Source organism: Chiloscyllium plagiosum, chromosome 38, assembly GCF_004010195.1.
Source record: "Chiloscyllium plagiosum isolate BGI_BamShark_2017 chromosome 38, ASM401019v2, whole genome shotgun sequence".
Taxonomy (NCBI): domain Eukaryota; kingdom Metazoa; phylum Chordata; class Chondrichthyes; order Orectolobiformes; family Hemiscylliidae; genus Chiloscyllium; species Chiloscyllium plagiosum.
The window spans coordinates 25,306,546-25,330,694 of record NC_057747.1 but is presented as its reverse complement, the minus strand read 5'-3'; positions in this window follow the sequence as shown (position 1 = coordinate 25,330,694).

Here is a 24,149-nt window from a genome sequence, read left to right as displayed (position 1 = left end):
CCTCATTCAGATAACATCCCTTTCTCCCGGAACGAGGAAGCCCAGAGAAGCAACCGCTCAGAGGGAGTCCGGTGGTGGGAGGGGGTGGTGGCAGGGTGTTAGCCGAGAGTATTATTTCACTGCATGAACTGGGGGGGAACGTGGCTGATTAACATTCCTTGAATCAAACAGAAACTGCTGGAGGAACTCAGCAGGTCTGGCAGTATCTGTGGAGAGAGAAAGCAGAGTTAATATTTCTAATCCTTAATCAGAATCGGAGTAGCGGTTGTGGGAAACAGGCAGAGTGGTGGGGCAGATGGTGGTGGGGAGATCAGAAGGAGGTGTCAATGGCTGGGAGCTGTTTAAGCTGGTCCTTGACTATACCAACACCCTCCTCCCCAGTGCTGCGTGGATGTGATAACCCAAATCAAAGTGCTTACGATTTCTGTCAGAAAACAGCTGGATGTGCTTCATCACAGATTTACACTGAGTTGTACGTGCAGGCTTGTTTGGAGTCAAGATAACAGCATGCCATTTTTCAGCCCCCAGTTCACTGGGTCTATATGTGCAGTGATTCAGCTGATGCTCATCTCTTAGATGCAGAACTAGCCACTCCATCAGGGATAGGGTAGCCAATAGCAAGAATATTAATGCGGATCAAAGTCAGACCAAGCAGCCTCCTTGAGGGGATGTGTTTCCTGTGACCTGGCATGTATCTTATCGGAGAAACCAGCACGTGTTCTGCTACATTCTTCTTTCATGTCGATTTACTTGTTTTCTTTGTGGCTGTCAGAGATGACTGGCCTGACCTGTATCTCTCTGATTAGTTCTGACCAACTAAACTCCTTGAAATGTTTCAGCTCAGGAAATAGCTCTGGGCTCGGTGTGTGGATCAGAGCTGGTTGGATTTGAGTCATTCTTAGCCACAATTAAGCAAACAGCCGGGCATACCTTTAACTGAATGAGCCATTTAGCATTTGTACCTGTCCTGGCTCCTTAAAAGAACTTCCTGAATTAGTCTCGCTCCCCTGTTCTTTCCCCCACTGTTCTGCAAATATTTCCTTGGCTAACATAGAACATAGAACAATACAGTGCAGAACAGGCCTTTCAGCCCTCGATGTTGCGCCAACCTGTGAACTCATCCCCCTAGACTATCCATAAATCATCCATGTGCTTATCTAAAACATATCTAACTACTTGAAAGATGTTATTGAATCTGCTACTGTTATCCATTGAAAATAACTCATGACATAAAATCACGCTTCTCCCACTTTCCATCAACAATTACTTACAATCTGTGTCCCCTGGTTACGGACCCTTCTGAAAGTGGAAACAAGTTAATGTGTGAAATGCTGAAATAGTCCAATTATATAACAAGACACTGTCTAAACTCAACTAGATTTTATGTACCTCTGTGACATTTTAGGAGAATTCAGATTTCATAAAAGTAAAACCATTATGGAAATCAAATATTCCAGGCTACTTAGATCCAAATAAGCAAGAAATGGATAATCTTTGCAGATGGTAATGAAACATTAAAGACAAGAAATATAATTCTTGCAACTAGAATTTCAGAGAGTCATATAGCATGAAAACAGACCCTTCGGTCCAACCAATCCATGCTGAGTATAATCCTAAACTAAACTAGTCCCACTTGCCTGCTCCTGCCCAGTAGATGAGATGATCAGAGGATTAGATCAGGTGGACAGCAAGGACCCTTTTCCTCGGATGGTGATGGCTAGCACGAGAAGACATAGCTTTAAACTGAGGGGTGATAGATATATGTCAGAGACAGTTTCTTCACTCAGAGTAGTAGGGGCGTGGAATGCCCTCCCTGCAACAGTAGTAGACTTGTCAACTTTAAGGGCTTTTAAATGGTCATTGGATGAACATATGGATGAGAATGGAATTGTGTCGGTTAGCTGGGCTTAGATTGATTTCACAGGTTGGCCCAACATCGAGGGCCAAAGGGCCTGTACTGTGCTGTAATGTTCTATGTTCTTCCACATTGCTGTAGTGGCTTTGCGGTTAGCACTGCTGCCTCACAGCACCACAGACCTGAGTTCAATTCCACCCACACGTGTCTGTGTGGGTTTCCTCTCACTGTCCAAAGATGTGCAGGTTAGGGGTATTGGCCATGGGAAATTGCCCATAGTGTTCAGGGATGTGCAGGTTGATGCATTAGCCTTGGGAAATGCAGGGAGAGGTTCGGGGCTTGGGTGGGATGCTTTTTGTCGGGCCAGGGTTGGGTGGAATGACCTGTTTCCACACTGTAGGGATTCTCCGGTTCAGTAAGTCTCGAGTTACCGAGTACAGCAAACCAGACGAGGATTGTCCTATCTTTTAAGGATGAACCAGGTGGAGTTTTACAGTAATTGACAATGGCCATTACTAGACTCTTAATTCAAGAATGCTTTCATGGTCATTATTAGATTCTTAATTCCAGATTTTTATTGAATTGAAATTTACTCCATCTGCCGTAGTGGAATTTGAATCTGGTTTTCAGGACATTGCCTGGGTCTCAGGATTACTAGCCCAGAGACAAGGCCACGATCAACACTACACAAGAGCTTCTCTGAATCAGTCACTATAAAAGCTCTGACAGTCTCTCCGCACCCTCTCCTCATATACATTAATGTGCTTCCACTTCATTGGCTTCCCTGCGTGTGGTGAGATTACTGAGAATTTTTATCATACGTTTCCCACCCAGCATTCAGAGGGGTACAAGGCCAGAGGTGAGAATTGTAAATTCAGGTTAAGATTTTGCTTCTGGCTCTTTTTGCTTTCTTCTTTCAAGAATTCAGTGCTGCCTTTTCATCTTGCAGCCTCTGTGAAATAAGAGTGCAAGTTCCCCTGCACCTCCAGCAGTGGCATTGCCCTATAGACTAGCGTTCACTTCAAGCAATGTAACAGCACAAAAGGGTAACATCTGACGAGTCTCCTTCGATACGTGTCCGACAAAACTGAGTACCAGTTGTTCTAACCAGCCATCTGAGAAGTCTGAGGGGACACCCAATTGGCCCAACAAGTCCACAACAACTCTCCAAAGAGCATCCCACCCAGACTCACCCTCCACCCCCTCCATGCCCATCTTCCCACCCTATCTAGGCACCAACGACATAGGCAGGAAAAGGGATGGGGGTGTAAAGGCAGAAATTGAGGGAGTTGGATGGAAGCTTAGAGTTAGAAGAGAGTTCATATCTCTGTTTTGTTACTTGTGCCACATGCTAGCGAGGTGAGGAATAAGGAGAGAGAACAGGTGAACACATGGCTCCAGGGATGATGCAAGAGGAAGGGTTTTGGATACCTGGATAATTGGGGCTCATTCTGGGGTAGGTGGGACCTCTACAAACAGGATGGTCTTCACCTGAACCAGAGGGGCACCAATATCCTGGGAGTAAATTTGCTAATGTTCTTCAGGAGGGTTTATATTAATTTAGCAGGAGGATGGGAACATGACTTGTAGCTCCAGTGTATAGGGGGTTGAGGGTAGTAAGGTCATAAATAAGTGTTCGAGGTCACAAGAGTGTACCAGCTGGTAGGAAGGTGGTTTGAAGCAGTGTCTACTTCAATGCCAGGAGCATCTGGAATAAGGTGGGTGAATTTGTAGCATGAGTTGGTACCTGGGATTTCAAAGTTGTGGCCATTTCAGAGACATAGGTACAGCAGGGATAGGAATGGTTGTTGCAGGTTCCGGGATTTAGATGTTCCAGTAACAACAGTGAAGGTGGGAAAGGAGAGGGGGAGGTGTGGCATTGTTAGTCAAGGACAGTATTACAGTGACAGAAAAGATGTTTGATGAGGACTTGTCTACTGAGGAAGTATGGACTGAGGTTAGAAACAGAAAAGGAGAGGTCACACTGTTGGGAGTTTTCTATAGGCCTCTGAAAAGTTCCAGAGATGTAGAGGAAAGGATAGCAAAGATGATTCTCGATAGGAGTGAAAGTAACACGGTAGTTGTTATGGGGACTGTAACTTTCCAAATATTGACTGGAAACGCTGTAGTTTAAGTACTTCAGATGTGTCAGTTTTCGTCCAGTGTGTACAGGATGGTTTCCTGACACAGAATGTAGATAGGCCAACATGAGGCGATGCCACATTGTATTTGGCACTGGGTAATGAACCCGGGCGGGGTTAGATTTGGAGGTAGGTGAGCTCCTTGGTGATGATGACCACAATTCGGTTATGTTTACGTTACTGATGGAAAGGGATAAGTATATACTGCAGGGCAACTGTTATGGCTGGGGGAAAGGCAATTATGATGCAATTAGGCAAAATTTAGGCAAGATTTGCATAGGATAGGGAAGAACATGGGCACAATTGAAATGTGGAGCTTATTTAAGGAACAGCTACTGAGTGTCCTTGATAAGCATGTACCTGTCAGGCAGGGAGGAAGTGGTCGAGCGAGCGAGACGTGGTTTACTAAAGAAGTTGAATCTCATGTCAAGAGGAAGAAGAGGCTTATGTTAGGATGAGGTGTGAAGGCTCAGTTAGGGCACTTGAAAGTCACAAGTTAGCCAGGATGGACCTAAAGAGAGAGCTCAGATAAGCCAGAAGGGGACATGAGAAGTTGTTGGTAGATGGAATCAAGGAAAACCCTAAAGCTTTCTATAGGTATATCAGGAATAAAAGAATGACTAGAGAATGATGAGGGCCAATCAAGGACAGTTGTGGGAAGTTGTCTGTGGAGTCCAAGGAGATAAGAAAGATGCTAAATGAATATTTTTCATCAATATTTACACTGGAAAAAGACAGTATTGTTGAGGAGAATACAGAGTTACAGGCTATTAGAATAGACAGGATTAAGGTTCATAAGGAGGAGGTGTTAGCAATTTGGGAAAGTGTGAAAATAGATAGGTCCCCTGGGCCAGATGGGGTTTCTCCTAGGATTCTCTGAGAAGCCAGGGAGGAGATTGCAGAGCTTTGATCTGTATGTCGTCATTGTCTGCAGAAATGGTGCCGGAAGACTGGAGGATGTAGTCCCCTTGTTCAAGAAGGAGATTAGAAACAACTCTGGTAATTATGGACCAGTGAGCCTTACTTTGGTTCTGAGTAAAGTAATGGAAAGTATTACAAGAGATAAAATTTATAATCATCTAGAAAGGAATAAGTTGATTAGGGATAGTAAACATAACTTTGTGAAAGTAGGTCATGCCTCACAAACCTTATTGAGTTCTTTGAGAAGGTGACCAAACAGGTGGATGAAGGTAAAGCAGTTGATGTAGCGTTTCTGGATTTCAGTAAAGTGTTTGATAAGGTTCCCCACGATAGGTTATTGCAGAAAATACGTAGACATAGAATTGAGGGTGATTTAGCAGTTTGGATCAGAAATTGGCTAGCTGAAAGAAAACAGAGGGTGGTGGTTGATGGGAAATGTTCATCCTGGGGTTCAGTCATGAGTGGTGTACCACAAGGATCTGTTTCAGGGCCATTGCTGTTTAGTGTCAGTGGATGTTTGGACAGTGCCGAAGGATGTTGCAGGTGACAGAGGGGCATAGATAAGCTGCAGCACTGGGTTGAGAGGTGGCAAATGGAGTTTAATGTGGAAAAGTATGACGCGATTCACTTTGGAAGGAGTAACGGAATACAGAGTACTGGGTTAATGGTAAGATTCTTGGCAGTATGGATGAGCAGAGCGATCTCAGTGTCCATGTACGTAGATCCCTGAAAGTTGCCACCCAGCTTGATAGCGTTGTTAAGAAGGCATACTGTATGTTAGCTTTTATTGGTGGAGGGATTGAATTTTAGAGCCATGAGGTCATGTTGCAGCTGTAAAAACTCTGGTGCAGCCGCACTTGGAGTATTGCATATAGATCTGGTCACCACATGATATGAAGGATGTGGAAGCTTTGGAAAGGGATCAGAGGAGATTTACCGGGATGTTGCCTGGTACAGAGAGAAAGTCTTATCAGGAAAGGCTGAGGGACTTGAGGCTGTTCTCATTAGAAAATCGAGAGGTGACTTAATAGAGGCATACAAGATGATCAGAGGATTAGATAGGATGGTCAGTGAGAGCCTTTTTCCTCGGATAGTGATGGCTGGCATGAGGGGACATAGTTTTAAATTGAGGGGTATTAGATATCGGACAGATTCAGAGGTAAGTTCTTTACTCAGAGAGTAGTTAGGACATAGAACACCCTGTAGTAGACTCGCCAACTTTAAGGGCATTTGAATGGTCACTGAGGACACAGGGAGATAGTGAAAACTCCACACCCAAGGATGGATTTGAACCTGGGTCCCTCCCACTGAGCCACCGTGCCAGCCCATGATATGGTTAATCACACCTGACTAACAATGATTAATTGGCTCCTGTAAATTTCAAATCATTACCCAATAATGGCCATGGACATGCTGTATCCTTTGAAGACTTCTGCAATCATCCAGCATCAAAAACTTTCTGAAAACAATTCAACATCTAGACAACAGAACAACGCCTTTCATTTTTCTATCTCATTATGACAGTAAATTCATTCAGGAATTACAGGCTTCAAAAATGATTTGTATCTATTGGTTAAAAGCAAAGGTTGAAAACTACGACACAAATCACAGTCAGAATCTTGATTTACACTGCAGCTTTCTAAGGCTGACATCCAAGAGACTGGTATAAATCACCAGCATAGCATTACTGTTTAAATATAGCAAGGATACAGTGGGACAATATCACCAGTGAATTCATTTCATTCATCTCACTCTTTTCGTCATGCTATGCAGTTTTACTATTTCGGGATATAACTGTTTCCGTTAACAGATTGTCTGCGGGCGTACGTGCTAAAATTAGTCTTCACTACTGACCCTCGCTCCACGATGCCACCATAATTGAGTTTTCAATAATAAGATAAATATCCCATTATAATTGAAGTGTACAGTGGTTCTGAGCTTGAATAACATGGGAGCACTGGCTTATTACTAAGTATAAGAGATGAAGGTTAAGCAGTAGTTTGAGAGCAGATGAGCGATGTTGAGATCTGCATATTAGTATCTCTCAGCAGGTCTCGTGAGGGATTTAAACCTTAGAAACCATTTCTTTTCAAGAAAGCTCATGCAAATTGAGACAGAATGAAATTAAAGACCTGCATTTGTATAGCACCTTCCAAGGGCATTGGCCATCCCATTACAGGCGGTGAAATCATTTTGAAGTATAGTCGCTGCGGTAATCTAAGGGATGCAGCAGCTAATTTCTGCACAGCAAACTCCCACACACAGCAAACAGGATGGGGTGGTTTTGCAACATTGAATAAGAGTCAAATATTGAACAGGGCTCCAAGGAGACTTCTCCTGCTGGGATCCTTCACATTTAGCAAAAAACATCAGTGAAAAAAACAAAATAATCTGAAAGAAGAAATTCAAAGAATCCCTACAGTGTGGAAACAGGCCCTTCAGCCCAACAAGTCCACACCAACTCACCCAGACCCATTCCCCTACATTTACCCCTGGCTAATACACCTACTCTACACATCCCTGAACACTATGGGCAATTTAACGCGGCCATTCACCTAACGTGCACATCTTTGGCTTGTGGGAGGAAACCCACATAGACAAGGGGAGAGTGTGCAAACTCCACACAAACAGTTGGAATTGAACCCAGGTCCCCAGCGGTGATGCAGCAGTGCTAACCACTGAACCACTGTGCTGTCCCTGTGATGCAGTGAGAATGAAGGAGAGAGCTTCAGTTGGTTAAGAGGAGATATAGTAAGGTTTTTAAACTTGAAAGGGTTCAGAAAAGATTTACAAAGATGTTGCCAGAGTTTTGGTCTACAAGGAGAGGCTGAATAGGCTGGGGCAGTTTTCCCTGGAGTGTCAGAAGCTGAGGAGTGACCTTATCGAGGTTTATAAAATCAAGAGGGGTGTGAATAGAGTGATTAGCCAAGGTCTTTTTCCCAAGGTAGGAGACTCCAGAACTAGAGGACATAGGTTTAGGGTGAGAGGGGAAAGATATAAAAGGGACCTAAGGGGCAACGTTTTCACACACAGAGGGTGGTGAGTGTATGGAATGAGCTGCCAGAGGAAGTGGTGGAGGCTGGTACAATTACAGCATTTAAAAGGCATCTGGATGGGTATATGAATACTAAGGGTTTAAGGAGATATGGGCCAAATGCTGGATCAGTTTAGATCTGGTCAGCATGGACGAGTTGGACTGAAGGGTCTGTTTCTGTGCTGTTCATTTCTGACTCTGACCTCCATTTTGGAACCTCATTGACTAGCATCCATCTAACCAAGTGTTTTAAGTTAAGAATTACACCACACCAGGTTATAGTCCAACAGGTCTAACAGCTAAAAGTGTGGTGCTGGAAAAGCACAGCAGGTCAGGCAGTATCTGAGGAGCAGGAGAGTCAATGTTTCGAGCAAAGCTCTATGAAAATGTCAACCCTCCTGCTCCTCAGATGCTGCCTGACCTGCTGTGTTTTTCCAGCACCACACTTTTAGACTCTGATCTCCAGCATCTGCAGTTCTCACTCTCTCCATTTCCAACAGTGAGCTACCTGACGAAGGTGCAGTGCTTTGAAGGCTAATGCTTCCAAATAAACCTGTTGGACTATAACCTGGTGTCGTGTAATTTTTAACTTTGTCCACCCTAGTCCAACACCGGTTCCTCCACACCAAATGTTTTAAGTCAGATTATTTTGCTTTTCCAACTGTTTGCTTGCTTAGATAACAGGGTGCACTCGCAAAGCAGTTCGGGGTTCTTTTAATCTCTTCCTGGGGCTGTGGATATTACAAGCCAGGTCAGTATTTACTGCCACTTCTTAAATGCTATTTCAGAAGGTGGCAGTGAGCACTTGCTTGAATTGTTGTTGTGAAGTTACACAGACTAGGAGAAAGTGAGGACTGCAGATGCTGGAGATCTCAGAGTCGAGAGTGTGGTGCTGGAAAAGCACATCAGGTCAGCCAGTATCCGAGGATCAGGAGAGTCAACATTTTGGGCATAAGCCCTTCATCAGGAATGGCCAATCCACCTTACATTCACATCTGATGACGGGCTTATGCCCAAAATGTTGACTCTCCTGCTTCTCAGATGCTGGCTGACCTGCTGTGCTTTTCCAGCACCACACTCCTGATGTGAAGTTACATGGTGAAGTGCTGTTTGAGAAGGAGTTCAAATTACAAATGAAGACAAATAAATTTATTGGCCAAAACACTTTGCTTGTTGGTTTGCTATCAGCAAATACCTTCTTTGCCCCATGTGTTAGTATTGTTATTGCTGGATGTCTGGCAATCATCTTGGCTTGGCGCCAGATTGAAACTGGCATCAGGAAATGGAAAATCCGTGCCACAAGGATCACGGCTTTTGCCACGGTCAACAGCAATTGGGCAGCATGGTGGCTCAGTGGTTGGCACTGCTGCCTCACAGCATCAGTGACCCAGGATTCGTTTCCAACCTTGGGCAACTATCTGTGTGGGGCTTGCAGATTCTCCTTTGTGTGGGTTTCTTTCGGGTGCTCCAGTTTCCTCCCACAGTCCAAAGATGTGCAGGTTAGGGTGGATTGGCCATTCTAAATTGCCCATAGTGTCCAGGGATGTGCAGGCTAGATGGGTTAGCCATGGGGAATGCAGGGTTACAGGGATGTGGGGGCTGGGTCGCGGTAGGATTCTCTTCGGAGCGGTGGTATGGACTGACTGGCCTGGTTTCACACTGTAGGGATTATGTGATTCGACAGAGTGCCCTCATTTCATTAATAATGGTGAATCCTACCTACAGGGTCTGTTATTGATTTGTTTCTTTGTTGAGTGCACCCAGGCAAGAGTTCAGTGGTAATGAAGGATACTGGGCGAGTAATGAGAGCAATCTTTGCATCCTTAGACATCTGAGAATAGAAATAACTTATTCAGTCTGTTATAAGCATTCTAGTGTGTCTTTTTTTTTTGGAAAATAAAGGGACGATTAAGCCTTAATAGTGTACATAACGCAATAAAAACAGATGGCAATTGCAGGGTCATGTTGTTCGAAACAAGAATGCAACTTCAGACTATCTGGTGTAATACTGAATATATTTTAAGCATATGAACAAATTAGTGAAACATTGATGCTGTTGTGGCTAGATATGCATTTTTCCTGTCTCCCTTCCCAGTTCCCCTCTATATGACACCTCGATGGCAGAGAAATACCAGGGATCTTCATACTACTCAGAAATCCCAGCAAATGAGTCATGGTCGCCTTGACAATTTCGTATCACAGAATTTGTCTTCTTTATCTTTGCTTACATCTTCTTACCAGCTCCTTTTGCATAATCCTTTTTTTTTTGCCATTGAGAACGGATTGTGCACTCTGCTGCTCTCTCTCTCTCTGCCAGTGGATATTTACACTTCCTCTATTTGTATTCGCAATAGCCACGGACTGACTGAATATCGAGTGGAAATGACAAGGACGTTATGCATTGATTAAGTGAAAAATGAAGAGAAAAGATGCTGAGAATTGTATGATGTAAATTGCGAGTAGCAAGTATTCAATAAGTCGAGTTGTCATGGCGATGCTTTTTCTAATGCCCTTTCTTTTTAATGTGGGAAATGAAACTATAATTTACTTTAAGAAGCATTACTTGCAAATAGTGACCAAACAGCGTGGAACTTGATAGCCAGGGGACACCCTCTGCCACCCTGTTTTGAGGTTTTGTATCAGCTTTGGTTGTTACAGAATTTCCGAATGTGAAAGTGAATGATTTGGGATCTGTCAAACTTTAGAGCCCTAATTAGCATCTCAAAATCTTTCTATTTGTCATACAGAGAGGTCGTGGTAGTTCTTAAATCATTCACAGCATTTAAGTGTTTATTAATGGTTGCTCTGGGCTTCACTTAGCCCCTGACAAATTAAGCAGTTTGCCTGTTGCACGCATGTGAACGGCAACAGTCTTATAGAGTTTATCAGGAGAGGTGCAGGGAATTCCACTACTGACACAGCAAGTGACTGCTTGGCCAAGGAGGTAGGTTATAAAGGAACATGGAGAGAAATGGTGAGGTGAGGGAGAGGGTTTGGAAATGAGTTCCTGAAGTGAGTGATGGAGCTGATGAAGGATAGCTGCCAGGGTTGGGGAAGAGGAGCTCGGAGGTACCAAAGGCCTGAACGATGGAGAACTGAGATCTCAGAGAATTGTCGGGCTGAAGGACATAACAGATTCAGGCAGGGAAGGAATCATGGAGTGATTTGAAGACAAGGGTGAGACTCTTAAAGAACAAAGAACAGTGTAACACAGGAACATGCCCTTCGGCCCATCAAGCAAGTGCCGACACATGTTGCTTTTCTAAACTGAAAACCGTTTGTCTGTACACGGCCCACATTCCTCTATTCCCTGCCTATTCATGTATCTGTCAAGATGCCCCTTACACATTGTTATTTTATCTGTCTCCACACTCCCTCTGGCAGTATACCCCAGGTACTTAGCACCCATATTGCATGTAAACTTACTTATGACGCTAGTGATTGACATTTCTATACCAGGAAAAGACTCAGATGATCCATTCTATCCATCCCTCTCCTAAATTTTTAAACTTTTATCAGGATGCCCCCTTATCCTTTAAAGTTCAAGTGAAAACAAACAAAGTTTTCCTAATCTCTCTTCATGGCTATTACCCTCTGAAATAACTGCACAGAGACCAGAATCACGTCACCAAGTCACCTTCTATTTAGTTGTACACTGTACGTGGTCTCTGACCATCCAGCGCAAAGCCAGGCCCAGGACCTTCTGAATCCCCTGTTTATTTTTTATTTTATTAAACAATTACAAAACAGTTTACAAAAAACAGTTAACATTTACAGCTGTATACAAGAGATAGCAATTTTACAAGGGAGAATCCCCTGTTTATTAGTTTTTCTTTTTTTTGTGCATCAACCTTGTCCAGTTCTGATATTCTCTTTGAGAAGCTGGTATCCTGTCACCAAATCACATTTTATTTACATGTGGAAAGTTTTTGACATTAATCCAGCTTCCTCAGAGCCAGCTCTCAGAGTATGTGAGAATGTCTGACTTTCCTGATTTATTTTTCGTTCTTTTCTAACCGTGGTAGTGCTTATTTTTTCCCCAGCACCCATGTTCTGTGTGTGTGCAGGTGTGAGACACAGTGAGAGACACAAGGTGCACGAATCTTTATTCAAATTTCCACCACCAGGAAGAAAGGAAAACACCCAAGTGGCCAGTGACAAGCAGTGCCCTTCACATCAAAGGGCAACACTGTGTGATCAAACAGTGAAGGGGAGGGCAGGGACTAAATCAAAATAGAGTGGGAGGGGGACATAATGCACTCCACTCCCTGCGGCGCCCACCTCTCCCTGAACAACTCCAGGGTGTTGGTCGACACCGTGTGCTCCTTCTCCAAGGACACCCGGGCTCTAACGTAACCGCAGAAGAGGGGCAGGCAGTCGGCCCTAACGACCCCCTCCACGGCCCGCTGCCTCGACCTGTTGATGGCCAGTTTGGCCAGGCCCAGGAGCAGACCCACGAGGAGGTCTTCAGACCTGCCCTCCCTCCTCCGTACCGGGTAATCCCCTGTTTATATCTGTCAGCTAGAGCTCCCTGATTGTCCCAGGTTAACAACCTCAATCAAGAGTCTCATAGTCAATGAGATCCGCCCAGCCCTGGTTCCAATCACTTCACCCTCCAAACCAGGCAACATCCTGTACCTTCTCCAAAGCCTCCACATCCTTCTGGTCGTGTGGAGACTAGAACAGTGCGCAGTACTCTAAACGTGAGCTAACTAAAGTTCTAATCAACTGCACAACTCCTCTACAGCTTTTAAATGAAAGGTTTCGTCTGGACCAGGAACCAATGTATCTTCAGAGTAGACAAAACTTAGTGCAAGTTAGAGCACAGGCTGCAGAGTTTTAGATGAGTTCAATCTAAGTTTAAGTGGGACGAAAATGGAATGCGCAGCAGGAGATCATAGGACTAATCAAAATAATTTGCTGCTTGAAACTCAGACTTTTGGACCTATTAGTTCGAGCTGTGAGACTGTGCATTTAGGAATGGTTTGGAATGTCACTCTTTATCATGAAACCTGATCACAGGGTGAGAAAGTCAAAGGAAACAACTTTCAGTATAGCATTGATTTCCATTGGAACTGATGTTAAATCCAGGGTTAGGTTCCTACTTTGCTTGCTTGTAATAAGCAATGCAGTGCCATACACACAGTGGTGTATGTATCTCGCTGAAATAGCTTGCATAATGAAATAATTCATTAAGTATAAGAGAGGCATGCTCAGTTAGGTAGCGCAGGACCAGAATACGGTCAGGGATCAAAGTGTGGGAGTAGAAACACGAGGAACGTGTTGTGAGTAACAAGGCCACATACTAAGTCTGTGTTAAACAACTTTAAACGGAAATTTACTTTAAACTAATGTATCACCCCTATTTTATCAACAACTTTAAGAGAAGTAATTTAAACAGGCTTCCCTGCACCAGAGGCAGGGAGGTGGAGAGAGGGTCCTTTTAGTTCTGGATCTTGATTGTAATAACAATGACTATAATTTGGTGTTAAGGCATCCACCATTGTATTTAGAAGATCTAGAATCAATATTGCATATTAACATGAAGTACACATTACTAATGACTGTCCTTTCCCAGTGTTATTCAGCATTCTAATACTTATGCCCATCCTGGGAATGCACTCCCCATGTAAAGACGTTGGATCCAGTTCCTCAATACAGCTTACAGAGCTCTGACTGACTGCCTGCAACTTATCAAATAAGTTGATATTGACTGACTGCCTGGACTAACTGTATCTGCTGGGTGAGATCACTCCATCCACTATCAGGAGGCCAGTTACAGCACGAGGAGATCAGACAAAACAGAACATTGAATCTCATCTCCCTCTTGTCGAGCCAGTGCCAAGGATGCCTTCACCAAGGGGTAGCTCCTTACACAAGGCCCAGAATACAACTCCCACAGCTGTCCCTTTCGTGATTGGCCGGCATATCTACTGCTGGAGATACTCAAACAGTGAGGAATGTTGGATGAGCTATGAGTCTATTGAATGATGGAGCAGGCTTGAGGGATTGAACATCCAACTTAGGATCAAATTGTCTAACAATCCAGAGGAATCCTTCCCACCAGGACCCAAGGGAACATTAGATCATAAGGCTTGGGAGCAGGAGAACGCAAGCTGTCCCCTTCTAGTCTGTGTTATTATTCAATAAGATCACAGCTGATCGGGTTGTGATCTTAGCTCCACATTCCTATTTGCCCCACCCCCCCAACAGCCCTCCTCATAACCTTTGATCCCCTCATCATCAAAAATCGATCTATCGTGGTCTTGAATTGGTGCACGTTTGGTCTTCTTATCTGAGGAAGGTGGTTCTGATAATGAATGGAGCACTATGAAAGTTTTTCAAACTGATTCCTGGGACACCAGGAATGACATATGAAGACAGACTGGATCAGTTTAGAATTATATTCACTGGGAGTTTATTTTTATTTGATTTGATTTACTATTGTCACATGCACCTGAGTACAGTGAAAAGTTTTTTTTTGTCTGCAGTACAGGTAGATCATACCACACAAAGTACATTAGGGTAATAGAACAGAGCGAGGAAAACAGTATTACAGCTGCAGAGAAGGTATGCAATGATCAAGATCAACGTTAAATTTAAAATTTGAGAGATCCATTCAGATGTCTAAAAACAATGGGGAAGAAGCTGTTCTTGAATCTTTTGATATGTGTGTTTAAGCTTGTAGAGAATGAAGGGGGATTCTCATAGAAACCAAGAAAATATTAACAGGATGTGACATGCTTTCCTTTATTGGTCAGAGTATTGAGTACAGGAGTTGAGAGGTCATGGTGCGGCTGTACAGGACATTGGTTAGGCCACTGTTGGAATATTGCCTGCAATTCTGGTCTCCTTCCTGTTGGAAGGATGTTGTGAAACTTGAAAGGGTTCAGAAAAGATTTATAAGGATGTTGCCAGGGTTGGAGGATATGAGCTATAGGGAGAGGCTGAACAGGCTGGGGCTGTTTTCCCTGAAGCGTTGGAGCCTGAGGGATGACCTTATAGAGATTTATAAAATCATGAGGGGCATGGATAGGATAAATAGACAAAGTCTTTCCCTGGAATGTGGGAGTCCTGAACTAGAGGGCATAGGTTTAGGGTGAGAGGGGAAAGATATAAAAAAAGACCTAAGGGGCAGCTTTTTCACTCAGAGGGTGGTGCGTGTATGGAATGAGCTGCCAGAGGAAGTGGTGGAAGCTGATACAATTGCAACATTTAAGAGGCATCTGGATGGGTATATGAATAGAAAGAGTTTGGAGGGATATGGGCCAGGTGCTGGCAGATGAGACTAGATTGGGTTGGGAATCTGGTCGGCGTGGACGGGTTGGACCGAAGGGCCTGTTTCCATGCTGTACACCTCTGTGACTCTATGGTAAACAACAGGAAGGATATTCCTGATGATAAGGGAATCCAGAACCAGGGGTTTGAGAAGACAGGGTAGGGCATTTAAGACTGAGATGAGGGGAGTTGTCTTCAACCAAAGAGTGAGGGGTGTGTGGAATTCTCTGCCATGTAAAATAGTTGAGGCCAAAACGTTGAATGTTTTCGAGAAGGAGTTAGATGTAGGTCTTAGGGCTAAAGGGATCAAAGGGTCTGGGGAGAAAGCAGTAACAGGGGACTGGGCTCGATGATCAGCTGTGATCATATTGAATGGCACTTGTGCTCCTATTTCCTATGTTGTTATGAATGAATTTAAATCAATCTCAACAGGAGTTCCTCAGGATGGTGTCCTCAACCCACCAACTTAAGCACTTTGTTTATGACCTTCCCTCCATCATAAGGACAGATGTGAGGAGGTCCACTGATGACTGCGGCGCAATTTTCAAACCACTTCTGCATCCTCAGATAGTGAAACAGTTCATGTCCGAGTGCAGCATGACCTGGACTGTATCCAGGCTTGGACTGATAAGTGGGAAGTAATATTCACACTGTGCAAAGGTCACAGAATGGCCATCCCCAACAAGAGTGAATCGAACCCTTGACATTCAATGGTGTTACTATCACAGAGTCCTACACTACCAACATCGTGATCATAGTCGAGACCTGGAGCCCGTTCCAGAGACCCCAGAGTCCGTAACAAGAATGAAACATAAAGGTGAACTCTATCATACTTGTATCATACTTTGCATTCTGTGTTTCAAGGTGGTGTTGGAGAGGTGACACTAAACGACAACTTCTCACTGTATTTGTATACACCCTGTACATGACAATAAATAAATTCAATCGAAACTAGTCCTGGACATTACTGCTAACCATAACATGAAGTGGGATTGGGGTGGGGGAGACACAACTTGCTAACTTTTAATCCTGTGTAACAATCTCTATCCCTTTTATTAAAAAAGGCTTACACGCACACACACACACACACACGATAAAGAAATAAGAAAAGGCACAAACTGTGTGGGTGAGGAAGAAATGAACAATCATTGCAGCGCAGTTCTAGCTCCAGTCTCGATTACAGGTGCCAATGAGATGTTTTCCTTCAGTTCCCTTCCAATTCCTTTCAACTCCCTGAAGAAGACATGAAATTATGGGCATGTCAATCCTCAACACTACTTTCACCAGTTAAAGGTGGCTTTATCCTTTTTCCTTTCAAGAAGGGAACTCACAGAAAAAGAGAGAGAGAGAGATGGTTAGCTGTTTGGAATTTTCTTTCTGCATACAGAAGGGAAAGCGAGAGATGTTTACTTTTTCATGAGCTGGACGTTTCTTTTGTATTGTCCAAATGCAAAACTGTAGCCACTCACACAGGAACCAATCACAATGCTGAGCTTTCCTACACACACACACACACACACGCACGCACTCACACATACATGCATGCACACACTCACAGACTAACACACACACACACAGGCACTCACATATACACACACACACACACACAAACACAAACACCTGGTCCTAGTTGAGAAACCAATCAAGAGTCTGTCATGGGGTGAAACTGCCCTGACATACTCTCATGAAGCTAAGATGTGTATCCTCCTCCTTCACTGTTTGTAGATACAAGACAGACTTACAGTTACTCATTTTTATTTCATCTACAACATTTTTTCCACTGTGTAATATTAAAAGATTTGTTATATTTAAAACAGTATCTTTTGCCATTTTTGAGTCCACAGTCCAAAATAATAAAACAGCCTTTACAAGATGCAAGACCCAGTGTTTGGTCACCCATTCTGATACAGCTGCACCTCAAAGTCATATTATTTCCCAATGACTCTCCCATAACGCAACATGAGGCTATGTGAAGGGTGCAGCATAAATGCAAATTATTCTTAGTGTCATGGTCTTCTTAGAGGAGTGGCAGATGAATTTTAATTTCGGGAAATGTGAGATGCTGCATTTTGGAAAGGCATATCAGAGCAGGACTTACACACTTAATGGTAAGATCCTGGGGAGTGTTGCTGAACAAAGAGACCTTGGAGTACAGGTTCATAGCTCCTTGAAAGTAGAGTCGCAAGTAGATAAGATAGTGAAGAAGGCGTTTGGCGTGCTTTCCTTTATTGGCCAGAGTATTGACTATCAGAACTGGGAGGAGAAAGTGAGGTCTGCAGATGCTGGAGATCAGAGATGGAAATGTGTTGCTGGAAAAGCGCAGCAGGTCAGGCAGCATCTAGGGAACAGGAGAATCGACATTGCGGGGATTAGCCCTTCTTCAGGGCATGAGCCCTTTCTGAAGAAGGGCTAATGTCCGAAACATCGATTCTCCTGTTCCCTAGATGTTGCCTGACCTGCTGCGCTTTTCCAGCAACACATTTCCATATCAGAACTGGGAGGTCATGTTGCAGCTGTACAGGACATTGTTGAGGCCAGTTTTGGAATACTGCTTTGAATTCCGATCTCCCTGCTTTGGAAGGATGTTGTGAAACTTGAAATGGTTCAGAAAAGATTTACAAGGATGTTGCCAGGGTTGGAGGATTTGAGCTACAGGGAGAGGCTGAATAGGCTGGGGCTGTTTTCTCTGGAGCGTCAGAGGCTGAGGGGTGACCTTATAGAGGTTTTTAAAATCATGAGGGGCATAGATAAGGTATTTAGGTCTTTTCCCTGGGGTGGGGAATCCAAAACTAGAGGGTTTAGTGTGAGAGGGGAAAAATTTAAAAGGGACAACTTTTTCACACTTAGGGTGGTGCATGTATGGAATGAGCTGCCAGAGGAAGTGGTGGAGGCTGATGCAATTGCACCATTTAAAATGCATCTGGATGGGTATATGAATAAGAAGGGTTTGGAGGGATATGGGCCAAATGCTGGCAAATGAGACTAGATTAATTTGGGATATCTGGTCAGCATGGATGAGTTGGACTGAAGGTTCTGTTTCCATGCTGTACATCTCTATGACTCTATGACTCTGGTTAAAGAGTCAAAACCTTTCATGAATGACAGAGTGTTAACCTGTGTGGATGAGATGTTCCAATGATCGATGGTTTTCTAAGTATTGTTTGGAGTAAACCACTCCTTTACATTGAATGTCTTTAGGTTTTAGTAAAGGAAACAAGATCTTTAATGCATATTTTTATATCCGACGGCTCTGTGGTGACATTTAGTCCAAATAACGTTGTTAAATTTAAACATTGAGATACTAACCTCTGCGTCTGTATTAAGGAAATGACCACATTTATCAAATCATGAAAAAGCTGTTAACACTGAAATTGAAGTGAGGGAATTGGAGTCTTTGAAATGATTGCTGATGTATTTTTTAAAATATCTGATGCTTGCAGTTTGTACTTTGCCTCTGGCTGACCCTGTGCAGACTCTAGAGAGTTTCCTGCATGCCAGTCCCATTAGCACAGACATATAGCAATAGTCTGTCTTTGACATTGGGGTTAATTAAATATATTTTTCCATCAGTTCTTATTCTAGATTATTGATGGTGATTAGGAGTGTGACAATGTAGCAACGTAAAGGTCTGAGCAAAACAGGAATACAATCCTAAATGTTTATCTTCTTTACATAATATTTTAATACAGATTTTTTTCCCAAAGAAATAACTGTGATTAATGTGGAAACACTGAATTAATTGCATTGCTTTTTTTTAATATGGCATTTTCCTGTTCAAATCTGTTTCATTCAAATTATCTGACTATTTGTTTATTTTAAGACTGAATTGCTGCGTTGCTGTGTTATTTACATTGCTTAATTCCAATTGGGGCCTAATTCAATTTTTGCACCACAATAAACACCTCTGAATTATCAGGAGGACAATATATTCAGGGAATAATATAGTTGATTGCATTAATCATTTTAAGATGCTGGTTGCAGTTGCGTTGTGCTAACTGCAGTGTAAGATATAACCTGCCAATGTTTGTGCATAAATGTTGAGACAGAAGTATATGTTCTGCCACACAGGAACGAGCTACCCAAGCCCAGCTGATTATGGATATTGCTCCCAACAAGCCTCCTCATCATCTCACTTTATTGACACTTCCTTGCAGTCCTTTTCACCGCACCCCCCACAACCCCTCCCTTGCGATGTGGTTAGTTTCTTCTTAAAATGCATGTGGGCTACTTCTTGTGGGAGCAAGTTCCACCTTCTTAAGAATCTTTGGGTTTATTGAGCAGTTACACAGCTGTCTGTCCCTCTGTTTCTGCCATTCTGACAGAGTCAAATCTGGGTTAGAGCCCCAGATAAACGTGCAGGCTCAGAAAGCACTGAGCTTAAACCAGCAGCATCGATTTCCAAGTTTCCATCGCGTCATGAGTCAGTCAGCAAAGTAAAGGGTTACACTGACATTTCTCCCAGTACAGTTTTATGCAGCAACAGAAAATGAATAGTGAAATATATCGTGCCACTTTCTCTTTTGCCATTTCTTCATTTTTGGCCCTATCTTATAGGTCAGTTGTCCTGAGGCTAATTTTCCACCTCGTCTATATCTATGAAGCAGCCTTTAACTGGTTTGTTTTAATAGGGTTGCATGATTCTTAATGACTATGAAAGCTTGGAGACATTGAAAGGGGCATATGATTTTAAACCAATTCGATGCAGAATAAAGGGTTTCAGTATTTGCTGCTTGAGTGGTGGCTGACACTGTGAAAATGGTGCAATTTGTCAACATAACCTTTCCAAAATAAAATGTTGTACATCACTCCCTTGATATACCATAATTTGCTTCAGCCACTTTTGTTAATGAAGCAGTGACAGAATAGGCTCTCTGTGGTATCCCCATCCCCTCAACACTCTGAGAGAGCCTGCATTATTTACAAATTTGTTCGGTAATAAATTCAAACCTTGCTAATATCGATTCACCACCATCTGCGTCGTAAGAGCTGCTTAAAGGTGTCTTTGCAAAGTGAGGAAAACAATGCAACAAAATTCACAGTAGAGGAAGATGCCATTCAGTCCATACTAGTATACTAGCATTTATACTGTTAAAAATCACACAACACCAGATTATAGTCCAACAGGTTTAATTGGAAGCACTAGCTTTCGGAGTGCTGCTCCCTCATCAGGTGATAGTGATGAAGGAGCGACGCCATGAAAGCTAATGTGCTTCCAATTAAACCTGCTGGACTATAATCTGGCGCTGTGTGATTTTTAACTTTGTACACCCCAGTCCAACACCGGCATCTCCGAATCATAAGCATTTATACTCCTCTTCATCTAACTCAGCAGGCCTGGCACCATCCACAGAGAGAAATCAGAGTTAACGTTTCAGGTCGATTCTGAGGAAGGGTGACTGGACCTGAAATGTTAACTCTGATTTCTCTCCACAGATGCTGCCAGACCTGCTGAGCTTTTCCAGAAATTTCTGTTTTTGTTTCAGATTTACAGCAACTGCAATTCTTTCAGTTTTTTAAAGATATCCTCATCCTTTCTCTCACATGTGTGTCTTGGTCCCTACTGTAGCCTGTTCTTCATTCTAATGAATCTCTCAATGAAGACTATTCCCCTAACTTTAAATCTTTATTGGATTTATTAGTAACTTGCATAAATTCACAGTCCCTACATATGGCCCTGCCTGTACATCTCTCAAGCCACAGTTATACATTCATAAGCACAGAAACAGACCCTTCGGTCTAACCAGTCCATGGTGACCATAATCCCAAACTCAACTAGTCCAGCCTGCCTGTGCTTGACCCATATTGCTAAACCTTTCCTATTCATGTATTTATCCAAATGTCATTCAAATATTGCAATTGTACCCGCATGGGCAGCACGGTGGCTCAGTGGTTAGCACTGCTGCCTCACAGCACTAGGGACCCAGGTTCGATTCCAGCCTTGGGCGACTATCTATGTGGAGTTTGCACATTATCCCTGTGTCTGCGTGGGTTTCCTCTAGGTGCTCCGGTTTCCTCCCACAGTCCAAAGATGTGCAGGTCAGGTGAATTGGCCATGTTAAATTGCCCATAGTGTTAGGTGGATTAGTCAGAGGGGAATGAGTCTGGGTGGGTTACTCTTCAGAGGGTTGGTGTGGACTTGTTGGGCTGAAGGGCCTGTTTCCACACTGTAGGGAATCTAATCTCATTCACCACTTCTTCTGGAGGTTCATTCCATACATGAGCCACAGTCTCTGTAAAAGAAAATGCTCCCCATTTCATTTTTTAAATCCCTCTCCTCTCGCCTTAAGTTTTTGCTGCCTAGTCTTCAATCCACCACCCTAGGGAAAAGACTCCTGCCATTCACCTTATCTATGCCTCTCTTTGTTTTATAAAACCCCTCAACTTCCCATGCTCCAGTGATATACAGCCTATTTGCCTCTCCTTATAACTCAAACCCTCCAGTCCCAGCAACATCTTGGTAAATCTTCTCTGAATCCTCTCCAACTTATAAAATAAAAAAAGCATTCATTTCCGCACTCTGACATGTTACAACGTTGGATACCGTGTGTCACAAACATCTCACCTGATCAGTTTTAACTCCTTGGGTTGGAGTTTGTTTTCCCTTGGAGTCCCTGGAGGCTGTTGTGATTGTAACGAGGTCAGCCAGTGGACCTTACAGAATATGAGTTCCTAAATTGTGATTGTCAATCTGACGCAATCAGGGAGCCCAGGCTGACAGATAGAAAACAAAAGTGTCAGAGGTTCTATTCACTCTGGGAGTTGGCTCTGAGGGGGCTGGATCAGTGACAAGGACTTTCTATGTGTAAATAAAAGATGACTTGATAATGGCACTGGCCTCTGTGGAGTTATTTCAGAGTCAATCTCCTTTTTCCTCCCCTTGCTCTCCATTTAATACAGATCAGACAGATTCTGCAATACATGTCAAAGACAAATATCTTCCTGCACAATCAGTGGAAAGGCTGGTAACCCAGTTGGTTCCTAGCCTTAATTCCTATTATTCACAAATCCTCTTTATAAGGGCAGAGCAAGCTCGCATGAGAAGCACTGAGATGAACGAATTGTTAACTCATTTTACGGTAGTGTTGGCTACGAGAGGCACACTTCCCCATTTGCTGGTGAGCTTTGCAGTTCTCTACCATCCACCTGACAAACAGGAGCAGGTCGACAGGAGCTTGAGTCACCTCCTTGATTGAAAGCTGGCACATACATTGTGAGTGAATTACTTTCGAGACACTTCCGAAAGATGGAATGAGGTACAAAAATAAATGAAAAGGCTTCCACTGCAGTGCTGATCAATATTAATGCAGGTGAACCGAACACGTCTCTAGGAAATTAATTTGTCCACAGTTCTTAGAGGAGCATTAACCCAATTGTGTCAAAATCTCCCTTAAAATAACCAAAGTCATTTCAGAGGAATGTATTCAGTGACTGAGTATAACTTGGCTGCTGTTCTATAAGTATGTAGGAAGCAACATTGAGGTGATAGAGCGTGTGCCTACTGGGATATTGATCGATGTTAAGCTGCAGTGAAATTCTTGATGACACTTTTTTATGATTCATTCATGGGATGTGGGTGTCACCGGCTGGGCCCAGCATTTATTGCCTATCCCGAATAGAGAAGGTGGGAGTGAGCTGTTTTCTTGAACTGCTGCAATCCAGGTGCTGTAGGTACGCAGGTACAGCAAGTGAGCAGGAAAGCGAATGGAATGTTGTCATTTATTGCAAAAAGAAATGGAATACAAAAGTGAGGAAGCTTTGTTGCAGCTGTACAGGACATTCCTGAGTCCACATGTGGAGCACCACTGTACAGTTTTGATTTCCTGTGGGCAACAGCTACATTTCTAGGTATGGAAGTGCGGAAGGGTTTGCTCACAATTGCTACTTGCTGGCATTATGTCCAAATGTATCGAAGGTTAGTCGAAGCATAGGGGATACTTTATTTGTAAGGCTCACAATAGCTAAACACAGAGAGTACTATATCACTTGATATCTTCTTTAACTTACAGCAAAGACCAATCTGAGGTTGCAGACTGTGGTTCTCCTTTAGGCTAGGAACATGTTTCTAAAAATTTCTTCATGGGGATTTGAGCATTGCTGGCTGGGCCAACATTCATTTCCCATCGCTAGTTGCCCCTTGGGAAGATGGTGGAGAGCTGCCATCTTGAACCGCTGCAGTCCATGTGCTGTAGGTAGACCCACAATGCCCTTCGGGAAGGAGTTCCAGGAATTTGACCCAGCGACACTGAAGGAACAGAGATATATTTACAAGTCAGGATGATGAGTGGCTTGGAGGCGAACAGGAACTGATGAATAGAGATAAAGTTAATTGGGGACCCAGTTTAGGGTAGGACTCCTGAGCAGAGACCCCCAACATTGACCTAAAATTGCATCTAAACAGCATCAACTTGTAGATAAATCAGATCTTAAACATAAAAGAAAATTTTGAAATACTCCAGAAGGTAAAAATTTAAGACCGAGCCAGATACGGAGATCATTAGGATGGGAGACCAAACACCTGAGCAACTGGGCAGATTTAAAAGAGTGCCTTCACGGAGGAAGGCGGGGTAGGGAGGCAGACATTTACAGGATTTACAGAGAGAACTCCAAAGCAGATGACACAACAATAAACGGTGAAGCAATTAAAATCTGGGATGGACACAAGGCCAGAATTGGAGGAGGGCAAATGTCTTGCAGAGCCTTAGGGCTGGAGGAGAAAGTGAGAACTGCAGATGCTGGAGATCAGAGTCGAGAGGGGGGTGCTGGAAAAGCACAGCATGTCAGGCAGCAGCCGGGGAGCAGGAGAATTGATGTTTCGGGCAACAGCCCTTCATCAGGAATCTGTCAGACTGGAGGAGACTATGGAGTTGGGTAGGAGAGAAGCTGATGGTTAGACAGCGATTTGAAACTGACAATATGAGTT